The sequence below is a fragment of the Gasterosteus aculeatus genome, unplaced genomic scaffold (genome assembly GCF_964276395.1).
Source record: "Gasterosteus aculeatus unplaced genomic scaffold, fGasAcu3.hap1.1 HAP1_SCAFFOLD_23, whole genome shotgun sequence".
In the NCBI taxonomy this organism is placed as follows: Eukaryota; Metazoa; Chordata; class Actinopteri; order Perciformes; family Gasterosteidae; genus Gasterosteus; species Gasterosteus aculeatus.
In genome coordinates, this window is record NW_027554882.1 from 526,949 (window position 1) to 553,443 (window position 26,495).

Sequence of the window (26,495 nt, forward strand, 5' to 3'; positions counted from 1 at the left end):
GATTTGAGACTTGCTGCAAGGCTCCACTAGTGACTCCAGTGATGATTCCTGCTGAAAATCTTGTTGATTTCACAATGAATTCAGACAGTGATTTGCTGATTTGAGACGTGCTCCACCGGAGACTCCAGTAAAGTGACCATTAATCCCTGTAAAATCCTGCTGAAATCTGGTTGATTTCACTTTGGATTCAGACAGTGATTTGAGACTTGCTGCACTAGTGACTCCAGTGATAAGTAAACACAACTTTGTTTGTGCTCCATTGTCAGGAGCCTCTGTCCAACTACTTTTCTTTTCACACAAGTACATGAGGCTCAGACAATTGGCAGAGCCTGCCAAAAATATGGTCAACTCATTGTTGTTCCTCTCCACGGAAGTCTTTAGTAAAAGGCGAAAGACTTATGCGTATTGAAGAGAAACCAAAGTCAGTTGCGGAATCAGGTGGCAGGCAGCCTTATATCCCAGTCGCAACAGTGATCCCTCTTGTGGTTGGGACTGGTTGAGCTGCGGTTGTCCAATGCCAAACCCATTCCCCAGCACCAGCCATCAAAAACTCATTGATTTGTTTACAAGCAAAAGTGTAAAGTCCTGCTGAAATGTGCTTGATTTCACTTTGGATTCAGACAGTGATTTGCTGATTTGAGACGTGCTCCACTGGAGACTCCAGCGCAGTGATGATTAATGCTGAAATGTGCTTGATCTCACTTTGGATTCAGACAGTGATTGTAGACTCCCTCCACTGGAGACTCCAGTGCAGTGGTGATTAATCCGTGTAAAATCCTGCTGAAATGTGGTTGATTTCACTAGGGATTCAGACAGTGATGATTAAACGGGACACCTGGTTTTTCTTTGACTTCAATATCAGGGGAGAGCGCGAACGCAGTCCCCCACTACCACAAATTATGCAGTCGAGATTCCCACATTTGGGGAATTCGCAGTGGTCAGCACAGTCGCAGTGCAATGACTGAGCCTCGCCCTGGGTGAACCACCTTCTTGATCATGGTATCTCCCCTGCCAGGTAAGTATGAGTTGGTGGTGACAGAGGCAGGGACGGTATTCCCAGTCACAGCATTTGTGGTGACGGTTCGCAGATGGCACCGTCCTCACAGATCGGTGAAGTTAAAATCAGTGATTTGAGACTTGCAAAACAAAGGCACTATTGATGAGTAAGCATAAGTCACTTGCCAAAAGCCTCAGTCTTAAAAACTATGTGGAGGTGAGACTTGTTTTACTCAAAGCAGAAATCATTTCCAACACCACACCACTGATTCAGGTTACCCTTTCTTTTATTTTCCACAATTTAAAGGGTGCACCGTTCCCGGAGGTGCTGCAATACCGGGCCGATGCTTGGAGTGAACGGAGCAAGCCCCTTTTTCATCTCCCAGAGCTAAAAATCGGCTTAATATGTAGTCCTCGTATAGAGGACATATCAGATATTAAACTGATAAGAACAGATACTACACTTGATCTTAGCCAAAAGGGCGAGAAGCGATAACACCAAACTGTTTGTTTGCAGACCCAACGTACCAGCACATATCTCAATTGTCGCGGTGCGGTTCTTTCAACTGGGCGTAGCAGTCGCTTGCTACTTAACAACCCACTCCCCACGCTGCCCCCGTCCTCAAAAAAGCTAAAATCATTGATTTGTTTACAAGCAAAAGTGTAAACTCCTGCTGAAATCTGGTTGATTTCACTGTTGTTTCAGACACTAGAGACTCCAGTGATGATTAATCACTGTAAAGTCCTGCTGAAAATCTTGTTGATTTCACAATGGATTCAGACAGAGATTTGAGACTTGCTGCAAGGCTCCACTAGTGACTCCAGTGATGATTCCTGCTGAAAATCTTGTTGATTTCACAATGGATTCAGACAGAGATTTGAGACTTGCTGCAAGGCTCCACTAGTGACTCCAGTGATGATTCCTGCTGAAAATCTTGTTGATTTCACAATGAATTCAGACAGTGATTTGCTGATTTGAGACGTGCTCCACCGGAGACTCCAGTAAAGTGACCATTAATCCCTGTAAAATCCTGCTGAAATCTGGTTGATTTCACTTTGGATTCAGACAGTGATTTGAGACTTGCTGCACTAGTGACTCCAGTGATAAGTAAACACAACTTTGTTTGTGCTCCATTGTCAGGAGCCTCTGTCCAACTACTTTTCTTTTCACACAAGTACATGAGGCTCAGCCAATTGGCAGAGCCTGCCAAAAATATGGTCAACTCATTGTTGTTCCTCTCCACGGAAGTCTTTAGTAAAAGGCGAAAGACTTATGCGTATTGAAGAGAAACCAAAGTCAGTTGCGGAATCAGGTGGCAGGCAGCCTTATATCCCAGTCGCAACAGTGATCCCTCTTGTGGTTGGGACTGGTTGAGCTGCGGTTGTCCAATGCCAAACCCATTCCCCAGCACCAGCCATCAAAAACTCATTGATTTGTTTACAAGCAAAAGTGTAAAGTCCTGCTGAAATGTGCTTGATTTCACTTTGGATTCAGACAGTGATTTGCTGATTTGAGACGTGCTCCACTGGAGACTCCAGCGCAGTGATGATTAATGCTGAAATCTGGTTGATTTCACTTTGGATTCAGACAGTGATTTGCTGATTGTAGACTCCCTCCACCGGAGACTCCAGTGCAGTGGTGATTAATCCGTGTAAAATCCTGCTGAAATGTGGTTGATTTCACTAGGGATTCAGACAGTGATGATTAAACGGGACACCTGGTTTTTCTTTGACTTCAATATCAGGGGAGAGCGCGAACGCAGTCCCCCACTACCACAAATTATGCAGTCGAGATTCCCACATTTGGGGAATTCGCAGTGGTCAGCACAGTCGCAGTGCAATGACTGAGCCTCGCCCTGGGTGAACCACCTTCTTGATCATGGTATCTCCCCTGCCAGGTAAGTATGAGTTGGTGGTGACAGAGGCAGGGACGGTATTCCCAGTCACAGCATTTGTGGTGACGGTTCGCAGATGGCACCGTCCTCACAGATCGGTGAAGTTAAAATCAGTGATTTGAGACTTGCAAAACAAAGGCACTATTGATGAGTAAGCATAAGTCACTTGCCAAAAGCCTCAGTCTTAAAAACTATGTGGAGGTGAGACTTGTTTTACTCAAAGCAGAAATCATTTCCAACACCACACCACTGATTCAGGTTACCCTTTCTTTTATTTTCCACAATTTAAAGGGTGCACCGTTCCCGGAGGTGCTGCAATACCGGGCCGATGCTTGGAGTGAACGGAGCAAGCCCCTTTTTCATCTCCCAGAGCTAAAAATCGGCTTAATATGTAGTCCTCGTATAGAGGACATATCAGATATTAAACTGATAAGAACAGATACTACACTTGATCTTAGCCAAAAGGGCGAGAAGCGATAACACCAAACTGTTTGTTTGCAGACCCAACGTACCAGCACATATCTCAATTGTCGCGGTGCGGTTCTTTCAACTGGGCGTAGCAGTCGCTTGCTACTTAACAACCCACTCCCCACGCTGCCCCCGTCCTCAAAAAAGCTAAAATCATTGATTTGTTTACAAGCAAAAGTGTAAACTCCTGCTGAAATCTGGTTGATTTCACTGTTGTTTCAGACACTAGAGACTCCAGTGATGATTAATCACTGTAAAGTCCTGCTGAAAATCTTGTTGATTTCACAATGGATTCAGACAGAGATTTGAGACTTGCTGCAAGGCTCCACTAGTGACTCCAGTGATGATTCCTGCTGAAAATCTTGTTGATTTCACAATGAATTCAGACAGTGATTTGCTGATTTGAGACGTGCTCCACCGGAGACTCCAGTAAAGTGACCATTAATCCCTGTAAAATCCTGCTGAAATCTGGTTGATTTCACTTTGGATTCAGACAGTGATTTGAGACTTGCTGCACTAGTGACTCCAGTGATAAGTAAACACAACTTTGTTTGTGCTCCATTGTCAGGAGCCTCTGTCCAACTACTTTTCTTTTCACACAAGTACATGAGGCTCAGCCAATTGGCAGAGCCTGCCAAAAATATGGTCAACTCATTGTTGTTCCTCTCCACGGAAGTCTTTAGTAAAAGGCGAAAGACTTATGCGTATTGAAGAGAAACCAAAGTCAGTTGCGGAATCAGGTGGCAGGCAGCCTTATATCCCAGTCGCAACAGTGATCCCTCTTGTGGTTGGGACTGGTTGAGCTGCGGTTGTCCAATGCCAAACCCATTCCCCAGCACCAGCCATCAAAAACTCATTGATTTGTTTACAAGCAAAAGTGTAAAGTCCTGCTGAAATGTGCTTGATTTCACTTTGGATTCAGACAGTGATTTGCTGATTTGAGACGTGCTCCACTGGAGACTCCAGCGCAGTGATGATTAATGCTGAAATCTGGTTGATTTCACTTTGGATTCAGACAGTGATTTGCTGATTGTAGACTCCCTCCACCGGAGACTCCAGTGCAGTGGTGATTAATCCGTGTAAAATCCTGCTGAAATGTGGTTGATTTCACTAGGGATTCAGACAGTGATGATTAAACGGGACACCTGGTTTTTCTTTGACTTCAATATCAGGGGAGAGCGCGAACGCAGTCCCCCACTACCACAAATTATGCAGTCGAGATTCCCACATTTGGGGAATTCGCAGTGGTCAGCACAGTCGCAGTGCAATGACTGAGCCTCGCCCTGGGTGAACCACCTTCTTGATCATGGTATCTCCCCTGCCAGGTAAGTATGAGTTGGTGGTGACAGAGGCAGGGACGGTATTCCCAGTCACAGCATTTGTGGTGACGGTTCGCAGATGGCACCGTCCTCACAGATCGGTGAAGTTAAAATCAGTGATTTGAGACTTGCAAAACAAAGGCACTATTGATGAGTAAGCATAAGTCACTTGCCAAAAGCCTCAGTCTTAAAAACTATGTGGAGGTGAGACTTGTTTTACTCAAAGCAGAAATCATTTCCAACACCACACCACTGATTCAGGTTACCATTTCTTTTATTTTCCACAATTTAAAGGGTGCACCGTTCCCGGAGGTGCTGCAATACCGGGTCGATGCTTGGAGTGAACGGAGCAAGCCCCTTTTTCATCTCCCAGAGCTAAAAATCGGCTTAATATGTAGTCCTCGTATAGAGGACATATCAGATATTAAACTGATAAGAACAGATACTACACTTGATCTTAGCCAAAAGGGCGAGAAGCGATAACACCAAACTGTTTGTTTGCAGACCCAACGTACCAGCACATATCTCAATTGTCGCGGTGCGGTTCTTTCAACTGGGCGTAGCAGTCGCTTGCTACTTAACAACCCACTCCCCACGCTGCCCCCGTCCTCAAAAAAGCTAAAATCATTGATTTGTTTACAAGCAAAAGTGTAAACTCCTGCTGAAATCTGGTTGATTTCACTGTTGTTTCAGACACTAGAGACTCCAGTGATGATTAATCACTGTAAAGTCCTGCTGAAAATCTTGTTGATTTCACAATGGATTCAGACAGAGATTTGAGACTTGCTGCAAGGCTCCACTAGTGACTCCAGTGATGATTCATCTCTGCAAAGTCCTGCTGAAAATCTTGTTGATTTCACAATGGATTCAGACAGAGATTTGAGACTTGCTGCAAGGCTCCACTAGTGACTCCAGTGATGATTCCTGCTGAAAATCTTGTTGATTTCACAATGAATTCAGACAGTGATTTGCTGATTTGAGACGTGCTCCACCGGAGACTCCAGTAAAGTGACCATTAATCCCTGTAAAATCCTGCTGAAATGTGGTTGATTTCACTAGGGATTCAGACAGTGATGATTAAACGGGACACCTGGTTTTTCTTTGACTTCAATATCAGGGGAGAGCGCGAACGCAGTCCCCCACTACCACAAATTATGCAGTCGAGATTCCCACATTTGGGGAATTCGCAGTGGTCAGCACAGTCGCAGTGCAATGACTGAGCCTCGCCCTGGGTGAACCACCTTCTTGATCATGGTATCTCCCCTGCCAGGTAAGTATGAGTTGGTGGTGACAGAGGCAGGGACGGTATTCCCAGTCACAGCATTTGTGGTGACGGTTCGCAGATGGCACCGTCCTCACAGATCGGTGAAGTTAAAATCAGTGATTTGAGACTTGCAAAACAAAGGCACTATTGATGAGTAAGCATAAGTCACTTGCCAAAAGCCTCAGTCTTAAAAACTATGTGGAGGTGAGACTTGTTTTACTCAAAGCAGAAATCATTTCCAACACCACACCACTGATTCAGGTTACCCTTTCTTTTATTTTCCACAATTTAAAGGGTGCACCGTTCCCGGAGGTGCTGCAATACCGGGCCGATGCTTGGAGTGAACGGAGCAAGCCCCTTTTTCATCTCCCAGAGCTAAAAATCGGCTTAATATGTAGTCCTCGTATAGAGGACATATCAGATATTAAACTGATAAGAACAGATACTACACTTGATCTTAGCCAAAAGGGCGAGAAGCGATAACACCAAACTGTTTGTTTGCAGACCCAACGTACCAGCACATATCTCAATTGTCGCGGTGCGGTTCTTTCAACTGGGCGTAGCAGTCGCTTGCTACTTAACAACCCACTCCCCACGCTGCCCCCGTCCTCAAAAAAGCTAAAATCATTGATTTGTTTACAAGCAAAAGTGTAAACTCCTGCTGAAATCTGGTTGATTTCACTGTTGTTTCAGACACTAGAGACTCCAGTGATGATTAATCACTGTAAAGTCCTGCTGAAAATCTTGTTGATTTCACAATGGATTCAGACAGAGATTTGAGACTTGCTGCAAGGCTCCACTAGTGACTCCAGTGATGATTCCTGCTGAAAATCTTGTTGATTTCACAATGAATTCAGACAGTGATTTGCTGATTTGAGACGTGCTCCACCGGAGACTCCAGTAAAGTGACCATTAATCCCTGTAAAATCCTGCTGAAATCTGGTTGATTTCACTTTGGATTCAGACAGTGATTTGAGACTTGCTGCACTAGTGACTCCAGTGATAAGTAAACACAACTTTGTTTGTGCTCCATTGTCAGGAGCCTCTGTCCAACTACTTTTCTTTTCACACAAGTACATGAGGCTCAGCCAATTGGCAGAGCCTGCCAAAAATATGGTCAACTCATTGTTGTTCCTCTCCACGGAAGTCTTTAGTAAAAGGCGAAAGACTTATGCGTATTGAAGAGAAACCAAAGTCAGTTGCGGAATCAGGTGGCAGGCAGCCTTATATCCCAGTCGCAACAGTGATCCCTCTTGTGGTTGGGACTGGTTGAGCTGCGGTTGTCCAATGCCAAACCCATTCCCCAGCACCAGCCATCAAAAACTCATTGATTTGTTTACAAGCAAAAGTGTAAAGTCCTGCTGAAATGTGCTTGATTTCACTTTGGATTCAGACAGTGATTTGCTGATTTGAGACGTGCTCCACTGGAGACTCCAGCGCAGTGATGATTAATGCTGAAATCTGGTTGATTTCACTTTGGATTCAGACAGTGATTTGCTGATTGTAGACTCCCTCCACCGGAGACTCCAGTGCAGTGGTGATTAATCCGTGTAAAATCCTGCTGAAATGTGGTTGATTTCACTAGGGATTCAGACAGTGATGATTAAACGGGACACCTGGTTTTTCTTTGACTTCAATATCAGGGGAGAGCGCGAACGCAGTCCCCCACTACCACAAATTATGCAGTCGAGATTCCCACATTTGGGGAATTCGCAGTGGTCAGCACAGTCGCAGTGCAATGACTGAGCCTCGCCCTGGGTGAACCACCTTCTTGATCATGGTATCTCCCCTGCCAGGTAAGTATGAGTTGGTGGTGACAGAGGCAGGGACGGTATTCCCAGTCACAGCATTTGTGGTGACGGTTCGCAGATGGCACCGTCCTCACAGATCGGTGAAGTTAAAATCAGTGATTTGAGACTTGCAAAACAAAGGCACTATTGATGAGTAAGCATAAGTCACTTGCCAAAAGCCTCAGTCTTAAAAACTATGTGGAGGTGAGACTTGTTTTACTCAAAGCAGAAATCATTTCCAACACCACACCACTGATTCAGGTTACCATTTCTTTTATTTTCCACAATTTAAAGGGTGCACCGTTCCCGGAGGTGCTGCAATACCGGGTCGATGCTTGGAGTGAACGGAGCAAGCCCCTTTTTCATCTCCCAGAGCTAAAAATCGGCTTAATATGTAGTCCTCGTATAGAGGACATATCAGATATTAAACTGATAAGAACAGATACTACACTTGATCTTAGCCAAAAGGGCGAGAAGCGATAACACCAAACTGTTTGTTTGCAGACCCAACGTACCAGCACATATCTCAATTGTCGCGGTGCGGTTCTTTCAACTGGGCGTAGCAGTCGCTTGCTACTTAACAACCCACTCCCCACGCTGCCCCCGTCCTCAAAAAAGCTAAAATCATTGATTTGTTTACAAGCAAAAGTGTAAACTCCTGCTGAAATCTGGTTGATTTCACTGTTGTTTCAGACACTAGAGACTCCAGTGATGATTAATCACTGTAAAGTCCTGCTGAAAATCTTGTTGATTTCACAATGGATTCAGACAGAGATTTGAGACTTGCTGCAAGGCTCCACTAGTGACTCCAGTGATGATTCATCTCTGCAAAGTCCTGCTGAAAATCTTGTTGATTTCACAATGGATTCAGACAGAGATTTGAGACTTGCTGCAAGGCTCCACTAGTGACTCCAGTGATGATTCCTGCTGAAAATCTTGTTGATTTCACAATGAATTCAGACAGTGATTTGCTGATTTGAGACGTGCTCCACCGGAGACTCCAGTAAAGTGACCATTAATCCCTGTAAAATCCTGCTGAAATCTGGTTGATTTCACTTTGGATTCAGACAGTGATTTGAGACTTGCTGCACTAGTGACTCCAGTGATAAGTAAACACAACTTTGTTTGTGCTCCATTGTCAGGAGCCTCTGTCCAACTACTTTTCTTTTCACACAAGTACATGAGGCTCAGACAATTGGCAGAGCCTGCCAAAAATATGGTCAACTCATTGTTGTTCCTCTCCACGGAAGTCTTTAGTAAAAGGCGAAAGACTTATGCGTATTGAAGAGAAACCAAAGTCAGTTGCGGAATCAGGTGGCAGGCAGCCTTATATCCCAGTCGCAACAGTGATCCCTCTTGTGGTTGGGACTGGTTGAGCTGCGGTTGTCCAATGCCAAACCCATTCCCCAGCACCAGCCATCAAAAACTCATTGATTTGTTTACAAGCAAAAGTGTAAAGTCCTGCTGAAATGTGCTTGATTTCACTTTGGATTCAGACAGTGATTTGCTGATTTGAGACGTGCTCCACTGGAGACTCCAGCGCAGTGATGATTAATGCTGAAATGTGCTTGATCTCACTTTGGATTCAGACAGTGATTGTAGACTCCCTCCACTGGAGACTCCAGTGCAGTGGTGATTAATCCGTGTAAAATCCTGCTGAAATGTGGTTGATTTCACTAGGGATTCAGACAGTGATGATTAAACGGGACACCTGGTTTTTCTTTGACTTCAATATCAGGGGAGAGCGCGAACGCAGTCCCCCACTACCACAAATTATGCAGTCGAGATTCCCACATTTGGGGAATTCGCAGTGGTCAGCACAGTCGCAGTGCAATGACTGAGCCTCGCCCTGGGTGAACCACCTTCTTGATCATGGTATCTCCCCTGCCAGGTAAGTATGAGTTGGTGGTGACAGAGGCAGGGACGGTATTCCCAGTCACAGCATTTGTGGTGACGGTTCGCAGATGGCACCGTCCTCACAGATCGGTGAAGTTAAAATCAGTGATTTGAGACTTGCAAAACAAAGGCACTATTGATGAGTAAGCATAAGTCACTTGCCAAAAGCCTCAGTCTTAAAAACTATGTGGAGGTGAGACTTGTTTTACTCAAAGCAGAAATCATTTCCAACACCACACCACTGATTCAGGTTACCCTTTCTTTTATTTTCCACAATTTAAAGGGTGCACCGTTCCCGGAGGTGCTGCAATACCGGGCCGATGCTTGGAGTGAACGGAGCAAGCCCCTTTTTCATCTCCCAGAGCTAAAAATCGGCTTAATATGTAGTCCTCGTATAGAGGACATATCAGATATTAAACTGATAAGAACAGATACTACACTTGATCTTAGCCAAAAGGGCGAGAAGCGATAACACCAAACTGTTTGTTTGCAGACCCAACGTACCAGCACATATCTCAATTGTCGCGGTGCGGTTCTTTCAACTGGGCGTAGCAGTCGCTTGCTACTTAACAACCCACTCCCCACGCTGCCCCCGTCCTCAAAAAAGCTAAAATCATTGATTTGTTTACAAGCAAAAGTGTAAACTCCTGCTGAAATCTGGTTGATTTCACTGTTGTTTCAGACACTAGAGACTCCAGTGATGATTAATCACTGTAAAGTCCTGCTGAAAATCTTGTTGATTTCACAATGGATTCAGACAGAGATTTGAGACTTGCTGCAAGGCTCCACTAGTGACTCCAGTGATGATTCCTGCTGAAAATCTTGTTGATTTCACAATGAATTCAGACAGTGATTTGCTGATTTGAGACGTGCTCCACCGGAGACTCCAGTAAAGTGACCATTAATCCCTGTAAAATCCTGCTGAAATCTGGTTGATTTCACTTTGGATTCAGACAGTGATTTGAGACTTGCTGCACTAGTGACTCCAGTGATAAGTAAACACAACTTTGTTTGTGCTCCATTGTCAGGAGCCTCTGTCCAACTACTTTTCTTTTCACACAAGTACATGAGGCTCAGCCAATTGGCAGAGCCTGCCAAAAATATGGTCAACTCATTGTTGTTCCTCTCCACGGAAGTCTTTAGTAAAAGGCGAAAGACTTATGCGTATTGAAGAGAAACCAAAGTCAGTTGCGGAATCAGGTGGCAGGCAGCCTTATATCCCAGTCGCAACAGTGATCCCTCTTGTGGTTGGGACTGGTTGAGCTGCGGTTGTCCAATGCCAAACCCATTCCCCAGCACCAGCCATCAAAAACTCATTGATTTGTTTACAAGCAAAAGTGTAAAGTCCTGCTGAAATGTGCTTGATTTCACTTTGGATTCAGACAGTGATTTGCTGATTTGAGACGTGCTCCACTGGAGACTCCAGCGCAGTGATGATTAATGCTGAAATCTGGTTGATTTCACTTTGGATTCAGACAGTGATTTGCTGATTGTAGACTCCCTCCACCGGAGACTCCAGTGCAGTGGTGATTAATCCGTGTAAAATCCTGCTGAAATGTGGTTGATTTCACTAGGGATTCAGACAGTGATGATTAAACGGGACACCTGGTTTTTCTTTGACTTCAATATCAGGGGAGAGCGCGAACGCAGTCCCCCACTACCACAAATTATGCAGTCGAGATTCCCACATTTGGGGAATTCGCAGTGGTCAGCACAGTCGCAGTGCAATGACTGAGCCTCGCCCTGGGTGAACCACCTTCTTGATCATGGTATCTCCCCTGCCAGGTAAGTATGAGTTGGTGGTGACAGAGGCAGGGACGGTATTCCCAGTCACAGCATTTGTGGTGACGGTTCGCAGATGGCACCGTCCTCACAGATCGGTGAAGTTAAAATCAGTGATTTGAGACTTGCAAAACAAAGGCACTATTGATGAGTAAGCATAAGTCACTTGCCAAAAGCCTCAGTCTTAAAAACTATGTGGAGGTGAGACTTGTTTTACTCAAAGCAGAAATCATTTCCAACACCACACCACTGATTCAGGTTACCATTTCTTTTATTTTCCACAATTTAAAGGGTGCACCGTTCCCGGAGGTGCTGCAATACCGGGTCGATGCTTGGAGTGAACGGAGCAAGCCCCTTTTTCATCTCCCAGAGCTAAAAATCGGCTTAATATGTAGTCCTCGTATAGAGGACATATCAGATATTAAACTGATAAGAACAGATACTACACTTGATCTTAGCCAAAAGGCCGAGAAGCGATAACACCAAACTGTTTGTTTGCAGACCCAACGTACCAGCACATATCTCAATTGTCGCGGTGCGGTTCTTTCAACTGGGCGTAGCAGTCGCTTGCTACTTAACAACCCACTCCCCACGCTGCCCCCGTCCTCAAAAAAGCTAAAATCATTGATTTGTTTACAAGCAAAAGTGTAAACTCCTGCTGAAATCTGGTTGATTTCACTGTTGTTTCAGACACTAGAGACTCCAGTGATGATTAATCACTGTAAAGTCCTGCTGAAAATCTTGTTGATTTCACAATGGATTCAGACAGAGATTTGAGACTTGCTGCAAGGCTCCACTAGTGACTCCAGTGATGATTCCTGCTGAAAATCTTGTTGATTTCACAATGAATTCAGACAGTGATTTGCTGATTTGAGACGTGCTCCACCGGAGACTCCAGTAAAGTGACCATTAATCCCTGTAAAATCCTGCTGAAATCTGGTTGATTTCACTTTGGATTCAGACAGTGATTTGAGACTTGCTGCACTAGTGACTCCAGTGATAAGTAAACACAACTTTGTTTGTGCTCCATTGTCAGGAGCCTCTGTCCAACTACTTTTCTTTTCACACAAGTACATGAGGCTCAGCCAATTGGCAGAGCCTGCCAAAAATATGGTCAACTCATTGTTGTTCCTCTCCACGGAAGTCTTTAGTAAAAGGCGAAAGACTTATGCGTATTGAAGAGAAACCAAAGTCAGTTGCGGAATCAGGTGGCAGGCAGCCTTATATCCCAGTCGCAACAGTGATCCCTCTTGTGGTTGGGACTGGTTGAGCTGCGGTTGTCCAATGCCAAACCCATTCCCCAGCACCAGCCATCAAAAACTCATTGATTTGTTTACAAGCAAAAGTGTAAAGTCCTGCTGAAATGTGCTTGATTTCACTTTGGATTCAGACAGTGATTTGCTGATTTGAGACGTGCTCCACTGGAGACTCCAGCGCAGTGATGATTAATGCTGAAATCTGGTTGATTTCACTTTGGATTCAGACAGTGATTTGCTGATTGTAGACTCCCTCCACCGGAGACTCCAGTGCAGTGGTGATTAATCCGTGTAAAATCCTGCTGAAATGTGGTTGATTTCACTAGGGATTCAGACAGTGATGATTAAACGGGACACCTGGTTTTTCTTTGACTTCAATATCAGGGGAGAGCGCGAACGCAGTCCCCCACTACCACAAATTATGCAGTCGAGATTCCCACATTTGGGGAATTCGCAGTGGTCAGCACAGTCGCAGTGCAATGACTGAGCCTCGCCCTGGGTGAACCACCTTCTTGATCATGGTATCTCCCCTGCCAGGTAAGTATGAGTTGGTGGTGACAGAGGCAGGGACGGTATTCCCAGTCACAGCATTTGTGGTGACGGTTCGCAGATGGCACCGTCCTCACAGATCGGTGAAGTTAAAATCAGTGATTTGAGACTTGCAAAACAAAGGCACTATTGATGAGTAAGCATAAGTCACTTGCCAAAAGCCTCAGTCTTAAAAACTATGTGGAGGTGAGACTTGTTTTACTCAAAGCAGAAATCATTTCCAACACCACACCACTGATTCAGGTTACCCTTTCTTTTATTTTCCACAATTTAAAGGGTGCACCGTTCCCGGAGGTGCTGCAATACCGGGCCGATGCTTGGAGTGAACGGAGCAAGCCCCTTTTTCATCTCCCAGAGCTAAAAATCGGCTTAATATGTAGTCCTCGTATAGAGGACATATCAGATATTAAACTGATAAGAACAGATACTACACTTGATCTTAGCCAAAAGGCCGAGAAGCGATAACACCAAACTGTTTGTTTGCAGACCCAACGTACCAGCACATATCTCAATTGTCGCGGTGCGGTTCTTTCAACTGGGCGTAGCAGTCGCTTGCTACTTAACAACCCACTCCCCACGCTGCCCCCGTCCTCAAAAAAGCTAAAATCATTGATTTGTTTACAAGCAAAAGTGTAAACTCCTGCTGAAATCTGGTTGATTTCACTGTTGTTTCAGACACTAGAGACTCCAGTGATGATTAATCACTGTAAAGTCCTGCTGAAAATCTTGTTGATTTCACAATGGATTCAGACAGAGATTTGAGACTTGCTGCAAGGCTCCACTAGTGACTCCAGTGATGATTCCTGCTGAAAATCTTGTTGATTTCACAATGAATTCAGACAGTGATTTGCTGATTTGAGACGTGCTCCACCGGAGACTCCAGTAAAGTGACCATTAATCCCTGTAAAATCCTGCTGAAATCTGGTTGATTTCACTTTGGATTCAGACAGTGATTTGAGACTTGCTGCACTAGTGACTCCAGTGATAAGTAAACACAACTTTGTTTGTGCTCCATTGTCAGGAGCCTCTGTCCAACTACTTTTCTTTTCACACAAGTACATGAGGCTCAGCCAATTGGCAGAGCCTGCCAAAAATATGGTCAACTCATTGTTGTTCCTCTCCACGGAAGTCTTTAGTAAAAGGCGAAAGACTTATGCGTATTGAAGAGAAACCAAAGTCAGTTGCGGAATCAGGTGGCAGGCAGCCTTATATCCCAGTCGCAACAGTGATCCCTCTTGTGGTTGGGACTGGTTGAGCTGCGGTTGTCCAATGCCAAACCCATTCCCCAGCACCAGCCATCAAAAACTCATTGATTTGTTTACAAGCAAAAGTGTAAAGTCCTGCTGAAATGTGCTTGATTTCACTTTGGATTCAGACAGTGATTTGCTGATTTGAGACGTGCTCCACTGGAGACTCCAGCGCAGTGATGATTAATGCTGAAATCTGGTTGATTTCACTTTGGATTCAGACAGTGATTTGCTGATTGTAGACTCCCTCCACCGGAGACTCCAGTGCAGTGGTGATTAATCCGTGTAAAATCCTGCTGAAATGTGGTTGATTTCACTAGGGATTCAGACAGTGATGATTAAACGGGACACCTGGTTTTTCTTTGACTTCAATATCAGGGGAGAGCGCGAACGCAGTCCCCCACTACCACAAATTATGCAGTCGAGATTCCCACATTTGGGGAATTCGCAGTGGTCAGCACAGTCGCAGTGCAATGACTGAGCCTCGCCCTGGGTGAACCACCTTCTTGATCATGGTATCTCCCCTGCCAGGTAAGTATGAGTTGGTGGTGACAGAGGCAGGGACGGTATTCCCAGTCACAGCATTTGTGGTGACGGTTCGCAGATGGCACCGTCCTCACAGATCGGTGAAGTTAAAATCAGTGATTTGAGACTTGCAAAACAAAGGCACTATTGATGAGTAAGCATAAGTCACTTGCCAAAAGCCTCAGTCTTAAAAACTATGTGGAGGTGAGACTTGTTTTACTCAAAGCAGAAATCATTTCCAACACCACACCACTGATTCAGGTTACCCTTTCTTTTATTTTCCACAATTTAAAGGGTGCACCGTTCCCGGAGGTGCTGCAATACCGGGCCGATGCTTGGAGTGAACGGAGCAAGCCCCTTTTTCATCTCCCAGAGCTAAAAATCGGCTTAATATGTAGTCCTCGTATAGAGGACATATCAGATATTAAACTGATAAGAACAGATACTACACTTGATCTTAGCCAAAAGGCCGAGAAGCGATAACACCAAACTGTTTGTTTGCAGACCCAACGTACCAGCACATATCTCAATTGTCGCGGTGCGGTTCTTTCAACTGGGCGTAGCAGTCGCTTGCTACTTAACAACCCACTCCCCACGCTGCCCCCGTCCTCAAAAAAGCTAAAATCATTGATTTGTTTACAAGCAAAAGTGTAAACTCCTGCTGAAATCTGGTTGATTTCACTGTTGTTTCAGACACTAGAGACTCCAGTGATGATTAATCACTGTAAAGTCCTGCTGAAAATCTTGTTGATTTCACAATGGATTCAGACAGAGATTTGAGACTTGCTGCAAGGCTCCACTAGTGACTCCAGTGATGATTAATCACTGTAAAGTCCTGCTGAAAATCTTGTTGATTTCACAATGGATTCAGACAGTGATGATTAAACGGGACACCTGGTTTTTCTTTGACTTCAATATCAGGGGAGAGCGCGAACGCAGTCCCCCACTACCACAAATTATGCAGTCGAGATTCCCACATTTGGGGAATTCGCAGTGGTCAGCACAGTCGCAGTGCAATGACTGAGCCTCGCCCTGGGTGAACCACCTTCTTGATCATGGTATCTCCCCTGCCAGGTAAGTATGAGTTGGTGGTGACAGAGGCAGGGACGGTATTCCCAGTCACAGCATTTGTGGTGACGGTTCGCAGATGGCACCGTCCTCACAGATCGGTGAAGTTAAAATCAGTGATTTGAGACTTGCAAAACAAAGGCACTATTGATGAGTAAGCATAAGTCACTTGCCAAAAGCCTCAGTCTTAAAAACTATGTGGAGGTGAGACTTGTTTTACTCAAAGCAGAAATCATTTCCAACACCACACCACTGATTCAGGTTACCATTTCTTTTATTTTCCACAATTTAAAGGGTGCACCGTTCCCGGAGGTGCTGCAATACCGGGTCGATGCTTGGAGTGAACGGAGCAAGCCCCTTTTTCATCTCCCAGAGCTAAAAATCGGCTTAATATGTAGTCCTCGTATAGAGGACATATCAGATATTAAACTGATAAGAACAGATACTACACTTGATCTTAGCCAAAAGGGCGAGAAGCGATAACACCAAACTGTTTGTTTGCAGACCCAACGTACCAGCACATATCTCAATTGTCGCGGTGCGGTTCTTTCAACTGGGCGTAGCAGTCGCTTGCTACTTAACAACCCACTCCCCACGCTGCCCCCGTCCTCAAAAAAGCTAAAATCATTGATTTGTTTACAAGCAAAAGTGTAAACTCCTGCTGAAATCTGGTTGATTTCACTGTTGTTTCAGACACTAGAGACTCCAGTGATGATTAATCACTGTAAAGTCCTGCTGAAAATCTTGTTGATTTCACAATGGATTCAGACAGAGATTTGAGACTTGCTGCAAGGCTCCACTAGTGACTCCAGTGATGATTCATCTCTGCAAAGTCCTGCTGAAAATCTTGTTGATTTCACAATGGATTCAGACAGAGATTTGAGACTTGCTGCAAGGCTCCACTAGTGACTCCAGTGATGATTCCTGCTGAAAATCTTGTTGATTTCACAATGAATTCAGACAGTGATTTGCTGATTTGAGACGTGCTCCACCGGAGACTCCAGTAAAGTGACCATTAATCCCTGTAAAATCCTGCTGAAATCTGGTTGATTTCACTTTGGATTCAGACAGTGATTTGAGACTTGCTGCACTAGTGACTCCAGTGATAAGTAAACACAACTTTGTTTGTGCTCCATTGTCAGGAGCCTCTGTCCAACTACTTTTCTTTTCACACAAGTACATGAGGCTCAGACAATTGGCAGAGCCTGCCAAAAATATGGTCAACTCATTGTTGTTCCTCTCCACGGAAGTCTTTAGTAAAAGGCGAAAGACTTATGCGTATTGAAGAGAAACCAAAGTCAGTTGCGGAATCAGGTGGCAGGCAGCCTTATATCCCAGTCGCAACAGTGATCCCTCTTGTGGTTGGGACTGGTTGAGCTGCGGTTGTCCAATGCCAAACCCATTCCCCAGCACCAGCCATCAAAAACTCATTGATTTGTTTACAAGCAAAAGTGTAAAGTCCTGCTGAAATGTGCTTGATTTCACTTTGGATTCAGACAGTGATTTGCTGATTTGAGACGTGCTCCACTGGAGACTCCAGCGCAGTGATGATTAATGCTGAAATCTGGTTGATCTCACTTTGGATTCAGACAGTGATTTGCTGATTGTAGACTCCCTCCACCGGAGACTCCAGTGCAGTGGTGATTAATCCGTGTAAAATCCTGCTGAAATGTGGTTGATTTCACTAGGGATTCAGACAGTGATGATTAAACGGGACACCTGGTTTTTCTTTGACTTCAATATCAGGGGAGAGCGCGAACGCAGTCCCCCACTACCACAAATTATGCAGTCGAGATTCCCACATTTGGGGAATTCGCAGTGGTCAGCACAGTCGCAGTGCAATGACTGAGCCTCGCCCTGGGTGAACCACCTTCTTGATCATGGTATCTCCCCTGCCAGGTAAGTATGAGTTGGTGGTGACAGAGGCAGGGACGGTATTCCCAGTCACAGCATTTGTGGTGACGGTTCGCAGATGGCACCGTCCTCACAGATCGGTGAAGTTAAAATCAGTGATTTGAGACTTGCAAAACAAAGGCACTATTGATGAGTAAGCATAAGTCACTTGCCAAAAGCCTCAGTCTTAAAAACTATGTGGAGGTGAGACTTGTTTTACTCAAAGCAGAAATCATTTCCAACACCACACCACTGATTCAGGTTACCCTTTCTTTTATTTTCCACAATTTAAAGGGTGCACCGTTCCCGGAGGTGCTGCAATACCGGGCCGATGCTTGGAGTGAACGGAGCAAGCCCCTTTTTCATCTCCCAGAGCTAAAAATCGGCTTAATATGTAGTCCTCGTATAGAGGACATATCAGATATTAAACTGATAAGAACAGATACTACACTTGATCTTAGCCAAAAGGCCGAGAAGCGATAACACCAAACTGTTTGTTTGCAGACCCAACGTACCAGCACATATCTCAATTGTCGCGGTGCGGTTCTTTCAACTGGGCGTAGCAGTCGCTTGCTACTTAACAACCCACTCCCCACGCTGCCCCCGTCCTCAAAAAAGCTAAAATCATTGATTTGTTTACAAGCAAAAGTGTAAACTCCTGCTGAAATCTGGTTGATTTCACTGTTGTTTCAGACACTAGAGACTCCAGTGATGATTAATCACTGTAAAGTCCTGCTGAAAATCTTGTTGATTTCACAATGGATTCAGACAGAGATTTGAGACTTGCTGCAAGGCTCCACTAGTGACTCCAGTGATGATTCCTGCTGAAAATCTTGTTGATTTCACAATGAATTCAGACAGTGATTTGCTGATTTGAGACGTGCTCCACCGGAGACTCCAGTAAAGTGACCATTAATCCCTGTAAAATCCTGCTGAAATCTGGTTGATTTCACTTTGGATTCAGACAGTGATTTGAGACTTGCTGCACTAGTGACTCCAGTGATAAGTAAACACAACTTTGTTTGTGCTCCATTGTCAGGAGCCTCTGTCCAACTACTTTTCTTTTCACACAAGTACATGAGGCTCAGCCAATTGGCAGAGCCTGCCAAAAATATGGTCAACTCATTGTTGTTCCTCTCCACGGAAGTCTTTAGTAAAAGGCGAAAGACTTATGCGTATTGAAGAGAAACCAAAGTCAGTTGCGGAATCAGGTGGCAGGCAGCCTTATATCCCAGTCGCAACAGTGATCCCTCTTGTGGTTGGGACTGGTTGAGCTGCGGTTGTCCAATGCCAAACCCATTCCCCAGCACCAGCCATCAAAAACTCATTGATTTGTTTACAAGCAAAAGTGTAAAGTCCTGCTGAAATGTGCTTGATTTCACTTTGGATTCAGACAGTGATTTGCTGATTTGAGACGTGCTCCACTGGAGACTCCAGCGCAGTGATGATTAATGCTGAAATCTGGTTGATTTCACTTTGGATTCAGACAGTGATTTGCTGATTGTAGACTCCCTCCACCGGAGACTCCAGTGCAGTGGTGATTAATCCGTGTAAAATCCTGCTGAAATGTGGTTGATTTCACTAGGGATTCAGACAGTGATGATTAAACGGGACACCTGGTTTTTCTTTGACTTCAATATCAGGGGAGAGCGCGAACGCAGTCCCCCACTACCACAAATTATGCAGTCGAGATTCCCACATTTGGGGAATTCGCAGTGGTCAGCACAGTCGCAGTGCAATGACTGAGCCTCGCCCTGGGTGAACCACCTTCTTGATCATGGTATCTCCCCTGCCAGGTAAGTATGAGTTGGTGGTGACAGAGGCAGGGACGGTATTCCCAGTCACAGCATTTGTGGTGACGGTTCGCAGATGGCACCGTCCTCACAGATCGGTGAAGTTAAAATCAGTGATTTGAGACTTGCAAAACAAAGGCACTATTGATGAGTAAGCATAAGTCACTTGCCAAAAGCCTCAGTCTTAAAAACTATGTGGAGGTGAGACTTGTTTTACTCAAAGCAGAAATCATTTCCAACACCACACCACTGATTCAGGTTACCCTTTCTTTTATTTTCCACAATTTAAAGGGTGCACCGTTCCCGGAGGTGCTGCAATACCGGGCCGATGCTTGGAGTGAACGGAGCAAGCCCCTTTTTCATCTCCCAGAGCTAAAAATCGGCTTAATATGTAGTCCTCGTATAGAGGACATATCAGATATTAAACTGATAAGAACAGATACTACACTTGATCTTAGCCAAAAGGCCGAGAAGCGATAACACCAAACTGTTTGTTTGCAGACCCAACGTACCAGCACATATCTCAATTGTCGCGGTGCGGTTCTTTCAACTGGGCGTAGCAGTCGCTTGCTACTTAACAACCCACTCCCCACGCTGCCCCCGTCCTCAAAAAAGCTAAAATCATTGATTTGTTTACAAGCAAAAGTGTAAACTCCTGCTGAAATCTGGTTGATTTCACTGTTGTTTCAGACACTAGAGACTCCAGTGATGATTAATCACTGTAAAGTCCTGCTGAAAATCTTGTTGATTTCACAATGGATTCAGACAGAGATTTGAGACTTGCTGCAAGGCTCCACTAGTGACTCCAGTGATGATTAATCACTGTAAAGTCCTGCTGAAAATCTTGTTGATTTCACAATGGATTCAGACAGTGATGATTAAACGGGACACCTGGTTTTTCTTTGACTTCAATATCAGGGGAGAGCGCGAACGCAGTCCCCCACTACCACAAATTATGCAGTCGAGATTCCCACATTTGGGGAATTCGCAGTGGTCAGCACAGTCGCAGTGCAATGACTGAGCCTCGCCCTGGGTGAACCACCTTCTTGATCATGGTATCTCCCCTGCCAGGTAAGTATGAGTTGGTGGTGACAGAGGCAGGGACGGTATTCCCAGTCACAGCATTTGTGGTGACGGTTCGCAGATGGCACCGTCCTCACAGATCGGTGAAGTTAAAATCAGTGATTTGAGACTTGCAAAACAAAGGCACTATTGATGAGTAAGCATAAGTCACTTGCCAAAAGCCTCAGTCTTAAAAACTATGTGGAGGTGAGACTTGTTTTACTCAAAGCAGAAATCATTTCCAACACCACACCACTGATTCAGGTTACCATTTCTTTTATTTTCCACAATTTAAAGGGTGCACCGTTCCCGGAGGTGCTGCAATACCGGGTCGATGCTTGGAGTGAACGGAGCAAGCCCCTTTTTCATCTCCCAGAGCTAAAAATCGGCTTAATATGTAGTCCTCGTATAGAGGACATATCAGATATTAAACTGATAAGAACAGATACTACACTTGATCTTAGCCAAAAGGGCGAGAAGCGATAACACCAAACTGTTTGTTTGCAGACCCAACGTACCAGCACATATCTCAATTGTCGCGGTGCGGTTCTTTCAACTGGGCGTAGCAGTCGCTTGCTACTTAACAACCCACTCCCCACGCTGCCCCCGTCCTCAAAAAAGCTAAAATCATTGATTTGTTTACAAGCAAAAGTGTAAACTCCTGCTGAAATCTGGTTGATTTCACTGTTGTTTCAGACACTAGAGACTCCAGTGATGATTAATCACTGTAAAGTCCTGCTGAAAATCTTGTTGATTTCACAATGGATTCAGACAGAGATTTGAGACTTGCTGCAAGGCTCCACTAGTGACTCCAGTGATGATTCATCTCTGCAAAGTCCTGCTGAAAATCTTGTTGATTTCACAATGGATTCAGACAGAGATTTGAGACTTGCTGCAAGGCTCCACTAGTGACTCCAGTGATGATTCCTGCTGAAAATCTTGTTGATTTCACAATGAATTCAGACAGTGATTTGCTGATTTGAGACGTGCTCCACCGGAGACTCCAGTAAAGTGACCATTAATCCCTGTAAAATCCTGCTGAAATCTGGTTGATTTCACTTTGGATTCAGACAGTGATTTGAGACTTGCTGCACTAGTGACTCCAGTGATAAGTAAACACAACTTTGTTTGTGCTCCATTGTCAGGAGCCTCTGTCCAACTACTTTTCTTTTCACACAAGTACATGAGGCTCAGACAATTGGCAGAGCCTGCCAAAAATATGGTCAACTCATTGTTGTTCCTCTCCACGGAAGTCTTTAGTAAAAGGCGAAAGACTTATGCGTATTGAAGAGAAACCAAAGTCAGTTGCGGAATCAGGTGGCAGGCAGCCTTATATCCCAGTCGCAACAGTGATCCCTCTTGTGGTTGGGACTGGTTGAGCTGCGGTTGTCCAATGCCAAACCCATTCCCCAGCACCAGCCATCAAAAACTCATTGATTTGTTTACAAGCAAAAGTGTAAAGTCCTGCTGAAATGTGCTTGATTTCACTTTGGATTCAGACAGTGATTTGCTGATTTGAGACGTGCTCCACTGGAGACTCCAGCGCAGTGATGATTAATGCTGAAATGTGCTTGATCTCACTTTGGATTCAGACAGTGATTGTAGACTCCCTCCACTGGAGACTCCAGTGCAGTGGTGATTAATCCGTGTAAAATCCTGCTGAAATGTGGTTGATTTCACTAGGGATTCAGACAGTGATGATTAAACGGGACACCTGGTTTTTCTTTGACTTCAATATCAGGGGAGAGCGCGAACGCAGTCCCCCACTACCACAAATTATGCAGTCGAGATTCCCACATTTGGGGAATTCGCAGTGGTCAGCACAGTCGCAGTGCAATGACTGAGCCTCGCCCTGGGTGAACCACCTTCTTGATCATGGTATCTCCCCTGCCAGGTAAGTATGAGTTGGTGGTGACAGAGGCAGGGACGGTATTCCCAGTCACAGCATTTGTGGTGACGGTTCGCAGATGGCACCGTCCTCACAGATCGGTGAAGTTAAAATCAGTGATTTGAGACTTGCAAAACAAAGGCACTATTGATGAGTAAGCATAAGTCACTTGCCAAAAGCCTCAGTCTTAAAAACTATGTGGAGGTGAGACTTGTTTTACTCAAAGCAGAAATCATTTCCAACACCACACCACTGATTCAGGTTACCATTTCTTTTATTTTCCACAATTTAAAGGGTGCACCGTTCCCGGAGGTGCTGCAATACCGGGTCGATGCTTGGAGTGAACGGAGCAAGCCCCTTTTTCATCTCCCAGAGCTAAAAATCGGCTTAATATGTAGTCCTCGTATAGAGGACATATCAGATATTAAACTGATAAGAACAGATACTACACTTGATCTTAGCCAAAAGGGCGAGAAGCGATAACACCAAACTGTTTGTTTGCAGACCCAACGTACCAGCACATATCTCAATTGTCGCGGTGCGGTTCTTTCAACTGGGCGTAGCAGTCGCTTGCTACTTAACAACCCACTCCCCACGCTGCCCCCGTCCTCAAAAAAGCTAAAATCATTGATTTGTTTACAAGCAAAAGTGTAAACTCCTGCTGAAATCTGGTTGATTTCACTGTTGTTTCAGACACTAGAGACTCCAGTGATGATTAATCACTGTAAAGTCCTGCTGAAAATCTTGTTGATTTCACAATGGATTCAGACAGAGATTTGAGACTTGCTGCAAGGCTCCACTAGTGACTCCAGTGATGATTCATCTCTGCAAAGTCCTGCTGAAAATCTTGTTGATTTCACAATGGATTCAGACAGAGATTTGAGACTTGCTGCAAGGCTCCACTAGTGACTCCAGTGATGATTCCTGCTGAAAATCTTGTTGATTTCACAATGAATTCAGACAGTGATTTGCTGATTTGAGACGTGCTCCACCGGAGACTCCAGTAAAGTGACCATTAATCCCTGTAAAATCCTGCTGAAATCTGGTTGATTTCACTTTGGATTCAGACAGTGATTTGAGACTTGCTGCACTAGTGACTCCAGTGATAAGTAAACACAACTTTGTTTGTGCTCCATTGTCAGGAGCCTCTGTCCAACTACTTTTCTTTTCACACAAGTACATGAGGCTCAGACAATTGGCAGAGCCTGCCAAAAATATGGTCAACTCATTGTTGTTCCTCTCCACGGAAGTCTTTAGTAAAAGGCGAAAGACTTATGCGTATTGAAGAGAAACCAAAGTCAGTTGCGGAATCAGGTGGCAGGCAGCCTTATATCCCAGTCGCAACAGTGATCCCTCTTGTGGTTGGGACTGGTTGAGCTGCGGTTGTCCAATGCCAAACCCATTCCCCAGCACCAGCCATCAAAAACTCATTGATTTGTTTACAAGCAAAAGTGTAAAGTCCTGCTGAAATGTGCTTGATTTCACTTTGGATTCAGACAGTGATTTGCTGATTTGAGACGTGCTCCACTGGAGACTCCAGCGCAGTGATGATTAATGCTGAAATGTGCTTGATCTCACTTTGGATTCAGACAGTGATTGTAGACTCCCTCCACTGGAGACTCCAGTGCAGTGGTGATTAATCCGTGTAAAATCCTGCTGAAATGTGGTTGATTTCACTAGGGATTCAGACAGTGATGATTAAACGGGACACCTGGTTTTTCTTTGACTTCAATATCAGGGGAGAGCGCGAACGCAGTCCCCCACTACCACAAATTATGCAGTCGAGATTCCCACATTTGGGGAATTCGCAGTGGTCAGCACAGTCGCAGTGCAATGACTGAGCCTCGCCCTGGGTGAACCACCTTCTTGATCATGGTATCTCCCCTGCCAGGTAAGTATGAGTTGGTGGTGACAGAGGCAGGGACGGTATTCCCAGTCACAGCATTTGTGGTGACGGTTCGCAGATGGCACCGTCCTCACAGATCGGTGAAGTTAAAATCAGTGATTTGAGACTTGCAAAACAAAGGCACTATTGATGAGTAAGCATAAGTCACTTGCCAAAAGCCTCAGTCTTAAAAACTATGTGGAGGTGAGACTTGTTTTACTCAAAGCAGAAATCATTTCCAACACCACACCACTGATTCAGGTTACCCTTTCTTTTATTTTCCACAATTTAAAGGGTGCACCGTTCCCGGAGGTGCTGCAATACCGGGCCGATGCTTGGAGTGAACGGAGCAAGCCCCTTTTTCATCTCCCAGAGCTAAAAATCGGCTTAATATGTAGTCCTCGTATAGAGGACATATCAGATATTAAACTGATAAGAACAGATACTACACTTGATCTTAGCCAAAAGGGCGAGAAGCGATAACACCAAACTGTTTGTTTGCAGACCCAACGTACCAGCACATATCTCAATTGTCGCGGTGCGGTTCTTTCAACTGGGCGTAGCAGTCGCTTGCTACTTAACAACCCACTCCCCACGCTGCCCCCGTCCTCAAAAAAGCTAAAATCATTGATTTGTTTACAAGCAAAAGTGTAAACTCCTGCTGAAATCTGGTTGATTTCACTGTTGTTTCAGACACTAGAGACTCCAGTGATGATTAATCACTGTAAAGTCCTGCTGAAAATCTTGTTGATTTCACAATGGATTCAGACAGAGATTTGAGACTTGCTGCAAGGCTCCACTAGTGACTCCAGTGATGATTCCTGCTGAAAATCTTGTTGATTTCACAATGGATTCAGACAGAGATTTGAGACTTGCTGCAAGGCTCCACTAGTGACTCCAGTGATGATTCCTGCTGAAAATCTTGTTGATTTCACAATGAATTCAGACAGTGATTTGCTGATTTGAGACGTGCTCCACCGGAGACTCCAGTAAAGTGACCATTAATCCCTGTAAAATCCTGCTGAAATCTGGTTGATTTCACTTTGGATTCAGACAGTGATTTGAGACTTGCTGCACTAGTGACTCCAGTGATAAGTAAACACAACTTTGTTTGTGCTCCATTGTCAGGAGCCTCTGTCCAACTACTTTTCTTTTCACACAAGTACATGAGGCTCAGCCAATTGGCAGAGCCTGCCAAAAATATGGTCAACTCATTGTTGTTCCTCTCCACGGAAGTCTTTAGTAAAAGGCGAAAGACTTATGCGTATTGAAGAGAAACCAAAGTCAGTTGCGGAATCAGGTGGCAGGCAGCCTTATATCCCAGTCGCAACAGTGATCCCTCTTGTGGTTGGGACTGGTTGAGCTGCGGTTGTCCAATGCCAAACCCATTCCCCAGCACCAGCCATCAAAAACTCATTGATTTGTTTACAAGCAAAAGTGTAAAGTCCTGCTGAAATGTGCTTGATTTCACTTTGGATTCAGACAGTGATTTGCTGATTTGAGACGTGCTCCACTGGAGACTCCAGCGCAGTGATGATTAATGCTGAAATCTGGTTGATTTCACTTTGGATTCAGACAGTGATTTGCTGATTGTAGACTCCCTCCACCGGAGACTCCAGTGCAGTGGTGATTAATCCGTGTAAAATCCTGCTGAAATGTGGTTGATTTCACTAGGGATTCAGACAGTGATGATTAAACGGGACACCTGGTTTTTCTTTGACTTCAATATCAGGGGAGAGCGCGAACGCAGTCCCCCACTACCACAAATTATGCAGTCGAGATTCCCACATTTGGGGAATTCGCAGTGGTCAGCACAGTCGCAGTGCAATGACTGAGCCTCGCCCTGGGTGAACCACCTTCTTGATCATGGTATCTCCCCTGCCAGGTAAGTATGAGTTGGTGGTGACAGAGGCAGGGAC

At 44.9% G+C, this 26,495-nt stretch overlaps 44 non-coding genes across 44 annotated transcripts; all 44 read right to left on the reverse strand.

Annotated features, from left to right (window-relative positions):
* Positions 1-308: 308 nt before the first annotated feature.
* On the reverse strand, positions 309-425 carry LOC144392046 (U5 spliceosomal RNA). The gene has a single exon (XR_013455433.1). It is a non-coding gene; the product is annotated as a U5 spliceosomal RNA (small nuclear RNA).
* Positions 426-859: 434 nt separating this feature from the next.
* Positions 860-1,023, reverse strand: LOC144392230 (U1 spliceosomal RNA). The gene has a single exon (XR_013455616.1). It is a non-coding gene; the product is annotated as a U1 spliceosomal RNA (small nuclear RNA).
* A 276-nt stretch (positions 1,024-1,299) lies between these two features.
* LOC144392504 (U2 spliceosomal RNA) lies at positions 1,300-1,490 on the reverse strand. The gene has a single exon (XR_013455891.1). It is a non-coding gene; the product is annotated as a U2 spliceosomal RNA (small nuclear RNA).
* Positions 1,491-2,181: 691 nt separating this feature from the next.
* On the reverse strand, positions 2,182-2,296 carry LOC144392009 (U5 spliceosomal RNA). Its single transcript, XR_013455396.1, has one exon. It is a non-coding gene; the product is annotated as a U5 spliceosomal RNA (small nuclear RNA).
* A 442-nt stretch (positions 2,297-2,738) lies between these two features.
* LOC144392231 (U1 spliceosomal RNA) lies at positions 2,739-2,902 on the reverse strand. The gene has a single exon (XR_013455617.1). It is a non-coding gene; the product is annotated as a U1 spliceosomal RNA (small nuclear RNA).
* A 276-nt stretch (positions 2,903-3,178) lies between these two features.
* Positions 3,179-3,369, reverse strand: LOC144392505 (U2 spliceosomal RNA). Its single transcript, XR_013455892.1, has one exon. It is a non-coding gene; the product is annotated as a U2 spliceosomal RNA (small nuclear RNA).
* Positions 3,370-3,971: 602 nt separating this feature from the next.
* On the reverse strand, positions 3,972-4,086 carry LOC144392011 (U5 spliceosomal RNA). Its single transcript, XR_013455398.1, has one exon. It is a non-coding gene; the product is annotated as a U5 spliceosomal RNA (small nuclear RNA).
* Positions 4,087-4,528: 442 nt separating this feature from the next.
* LOC144392232 (U1 spliceosomal RNA) lies at positions 4,529-4,692 on the reverse strand. The gene has a single exon (XR_013455618.1). It is a non-coding gene; the product is annotated as a U1 spliceosomal RNA (small nuclear RNA).
* A 276-nt stretch (positions 4,693-4,968) lies between these two features.
* LOC144392486 (U2 spliceosomal RNA) lies at positions 4,969-5,159 on the reverse strand. The gene has a single exon (XR_013455874.1). It is a non-coding gene; the product is annotated as a U2 spliceosomal RNA (small nuclear RNA).
* A 633-nt stretch (positions 5,160-5,792) lies between these two features.
* Positions 5,793-5,956, reverse strand: LOC144392233 (U1 spliceosomal RNA). Its single transcript, XR_013455619.1, has one exon. It is a non-coding gene; the product is annotated as a U1 spliceosomal RNA (small nuclear RNA).
* A 276-nt stretch (positions 5,957-6,232) lies between these two features.
* Positions 6,233-6,423, reverse strand: LOC144392506 (U2 spliceosomal RNA). The gene has a single exon (XR_013455893.1). It is a non-coding gene; the product is annotated as a U2 spliceosomal RNA (small nuclear RNA).
* A 602-nt stretch (positions 6,424-7,025) lies between these two features.
* LOC144392012 (U5 spliceosomal RNA) lies at positions 7,026-7,140 on the reverse strand. Its single transcript, XR_013455399.1, has one exon. It is a non-coding gene; the product is annotated as a U5 spliceosomal RNA (small nuclear RNA).
* A 442-nt stretch (positions 7,141-7,582) lies between these two features.
* On the reverse strand, positions 7,583-7,746 carry LOC144392234 (U1 spliceosomal RNA). The gene has a single exon (XR_013455621.1). It is a non-coding gene; the product is annotated as a U1 spliceosomal RNA (small nuclear RNA).
* Positions 7,747-8,022: 276 nt separating this feature from the next.
* On the reverse strand, positions 8,023-8,213 carry LOC144392487 (U2 spliceosomal RNA). The gene has a single exon (XR_013455875.1). It is a non-coding gene; the product is annotated as a U2 spliceosomal RNA (small nuclear RNA).
* Positions 8,214-8,916: 703 nt separating this feature from the next.
* On the reverse strand, positions 8,917-9,033 carry LOC144392048 (U5 spliceosomal RNA). Its single transcript, XR_013455436.1, has one exon. It is a non-coding gene; the product is annotated as a U5 spliceosomal RNA (small nuclear RNA).
* Positions 9,034-9,467: 434 nt separating this feature from the next.
* Positions 9,468-9,631, reverse strand: LOC144392235 (U1 spliceosomal RNA). The gene has a single exon (XR_013455622.1). It is a non-coding gene; the product is annotated as a U1 spliceosomal RNA (small nuclear RNA).
* Positions 9,632-9,907: 276 nt separating this feature from the next.
* On the reverse strand, positions 9,908-10,098 carry LOC144392507 (U2 spliceosomal RNA). Its single transcript, XR_013455895.1, has one exon. It is a non-coding gene; the product is annotated as a U2 spliceosomal RNA (small nuclear RNA).
* A 602-nt stretch (positions 10,099-10,700) lies between these two features.
* Positions 10,701-10,815, reverse strand: LOC144392013 (U5 spliceosomal RNA). The gene has a single exon (XR_013455400.1). It is a non-coding gene; the product is annotated as a U5 spliceosomal RNA (small nuclear RNA).
* A 442-nt stretch (positions 10,816-11,257) lies between these two features.
* LOC144392236 (U1 spliceosomal RNA) lies at positions 11,258-11,421 on the reverse strand. Its single transcript, XR_013455623.1, has one exon. It is a non-coding gene; the product is annotated as a U1 spliceosomal RNA (small nuclear RNA).
* Positions 11,422-11,697: 276 nt separating this feature from the next.
* LOC144392367 (U2 spliceosomal RNA) lies at positions 11,698-11,888 on the reverse strand. The gene has a single exon (XR_013455755.1). It is a non-coding gene; the product is annotated as a U2 spliceosomal RNA (small nuclear RNA).
* Positions 11,889-12,490: 602 nt separating this feature from the next.
* On the reverse strand, positions 12,491-12,605 carry LOC144392014 (U5 spliceosomal RNA). The gene has a single exon (XR_013455402.1). It is a non-coding gene; the product is annotated as a U5 spliceosomal RNA (small nuclear RNA).
* A 442-nt stretch (positions 12,606-13,047) lies between these two features.
* Positions 13,048-13,211, reverse strand: LOC144392238 (U1 spliceosomal RNA). The gene has a single exon (XR_013455625.1). It is a non-coding gene; the product is annotated as a U1 spliceosomal RNA (small nuclear RNA).
* Positions 13,212-13,487: 276 nt separating this feature from the next.
* Positions 13,488-13,678, reverse strand: LOC144392438 (U2 spliceosomal RNA). Its single transcript, XR_013455825.1, has one exon. It is a non-coding gene; the product is annotated as a U2 spliceosomal RNA (small nuclear RNA).
* Positions 13,679-14,280: 602 nt separating this feature from the next.
* On the reverse strand, positions 14,281-14,395 carry LOC144392015 (U5 spliceosomal RNA). Its single transcript, XR_013455403.1, has one exon. It is a non-coding gene; the product is annotated as a U5 spliceosomal RNA (small nuclear RNA).
* A 442-nt stretch (positions 14,396-14,837) lies between these two features.
* On the reverse strand, positions 14,838-15,001 carry LOC144392240 (U1 spliceosomal RNA). Its single transcript, XR_013455626.1, has one exon. It is a non-coding gene; the product is annotated as a U1 spliceosomal RNA (small nuclear RNA).
* A 276-nt stretch (positions 15,002-15,277) lies between these two features.
* Positions 15,278-15,468, reverse strand: LOC144392439 (U2 spliceosomal RNA). Its single transcript, XR_013455826.1, has one exon. It is a non-coding gene; the product is annotated as a U2 spliceosomal RNA (small nuclear RNA).
* Positions 15,469-15,905: 437 nt separating this feature from the next.
* Positions 15,906-16,069, reverse strand: LOC144392241 (U1 spliceosomal RNA). The gene has a single exon (XR_013455627.1). It is a non-coding gene; the product is annotated as a U1 spliceosomal RNA (small nuclear RNA).
* Positions 16,070-16,345: 276 nt separating this feature from the next.
* On the reverse strand, positions 16,346-16,536 carry LOC144392488 (U2 spliceosomal RNA). The gene has a single exon (XR_013455876.1). It is a non-coding gene; the product is annotated as a U2 spliceosomal RNA (small nuclear RNA).
* Positions 16,537-17,239: 703 nt separating this feature from the next.
* Positions 17,240-17,356, reverse strand: LOC144392049 (U5 spliceosomal RNA). Its single transcript, XR_013455437.1, has one exon. It is a non-coding gene; the product is annotated as a U5 spliceosomal RNA (small nuclear RNA).
* A 442-nt stretch (positions 17,357-17,798) lies between these two features.
* LOC144392242 (U1 spliceosomal RNA) lies at positions 17,799-17,962 on the reverse strand. Its single transcript, XR_013455628.1, has one exon. It is a non-coding gene; the product is annotated as a U1 spliceosomal RNA (small nuclear RNA).
* A 276-nt stretch (positions 17,963-18,238) lies between these two features.
* LOC144392440 (U2 spliceosomal RNA) lies at positions 18,239-18,429 on the reverse strand. The gene has a single exon (XR_013455827.1). It is a non-coding gene; the product is annotated as a U2 spliceosomal RNA (small nuclear RNA).
* A 602-nt stretch (positions 18,430-19,031) lies between these two features.
* Positions 19,032-19,146, reverse strand: LOC144392017 (U5 spliceosomal RNA). The gene has a single exon (XR_013455405.1). It is a non-coding gene; the product is annotated as a U5 spliceosomal RNA (small nuclear RNA).
* Positions 19,147-19,588: 442 nt separating this feature from the next.
* LOC144392243 (U1 spliceosomal RNA) lies at positions 19,589-19,752 on the reverse strand. The gene has a single exon (XR_013455629.1). It is a non-coding gene; the product is annotated as a U1 spliceosomal RNA (small nuclear RNA).
* Positions 19,753-20,028: 276 nt separating this feature from the next.
* LOC144392441 (U2 spliceosomal RNA) lies at positions 20,029-20,219 on the reverse strand. Its single transcript, XR_013455828.1, has one exon. It is a non-coding gene; the product is annotated as a U2 spliceosomal RNA (small nuclear RNA).
* Positions 20,220-20,656: 437 nt separating this feature from the next.
* On the reverse strand, positions 20,657-20,820 carry LOC144392244 (U1 spliceosomal RNA). The gene has a single exon (XR_013455630.1). It is a non-coding gene; the product is annotated as a U1 spliceosomal RNA (small nuclear RNA).
* Positions 20,821-21,096: 276 nt separating this feature from the next.
* LOC144392489 (U2 spliceosomal RNA) lies at positions 21,097-21,287 on the reverse strand. The gene has a single exon (XR_013455877.1). It is a non-coding gene; the product is annotated as a U2 spliceosomal RNA (small nuclear RNA).
* Positions 21,288-21,990: 703 nt separating this feature from the next.
* Positions 21,991-22,107, reverse strand: LOC144392050 (U5 spliceosomal RNA). Its single transcript, XR_013455438.1, has one exon. It is a non-coding gene; the product is annotated as a U5 spliceosomal RNA (small nuclear RNA).
* A 434-nt stretch (positions 22,108-22,541) lies between these two features.
* On the reverse strand, positions 22,542-22,705 carry LOC144392245 (U1 spliceosomal RNA). The gene has a single exon (XR_013455632.1). It is a non-coding gene; the product is annotated as a U1 spliceosomal RNA (small nuclear RNA).
* A 276-nt stretch (positions 22,706-22,981) lies between these two features.
* On the reverse strand, positions 22,982-23,172 carry LOC144392490 (U2 spliceosomal RNA). Its single transcript, XR_013455878.1, has one exon. It is a non-coding gene; the product is annotated as a U2 spliceosomal RNA (small nuclear RNA).
* A 703-nt stretch (positions 23,173-23,875) lies between these two features.
* On the reverse strand, positions 23,876-23,992 carry LOC144392051 (U5 spliceosomal RNA). The gene has a single exon (XR_013455439.1). It is a non-coding gene; the product is annotated as a U5 spliceosomal RNA (small nuclear RNA).
* Positions 23,993-24,426: 434 nt separating this feature from the next.
* On the reverse strand, positions 24,427-24,590 carry LOC144392246 (U1 spliceosomal RNA). Its single transcript, XR_013455633.1, has one exon. It is a non-coding gene; the product is annotated as a U1 spliceosomal RNA (small nuclear RNA).
* Positions 24,591-24,866: 276 nt separating this feature from the next.
* Positions 24,867-25,057, reverse strand: LOC144392508 (U2 spliceosomal RNA). The gene has a single exon (XR_013455896.1). It is a non-coding gene; the product is annotated as a U2 spliceosomal RNA (small nuclear RNA).
* Positions 25,058-25,748: 691 nt separating this feature from the next.
* On the reverse strand, positions 25,749-25,863 carry LOC144392018 (U5 spliceosomal RNA). Its single transcript, XR_013455406.1, has one exon. It is a non-coding gene; the product is annotated as a U5 spliceosomal RNA (small nuclear RNA).
* A 442-nt stretch (positions 25,864-26,305) lies between these two features.
* On the reverse strand, positions 26,306-26,469 carry LOC144392247 (U1 spliceosomal RNA). The gene has a single exon (XR_013455634.1). It is a non-coding gene; the product is annotated as a U1 spliceosomal RNA (small nuclear RNA).
* Between the last annotated feature and the right edge of the window lie 26 nt (positions 26,470-26,495).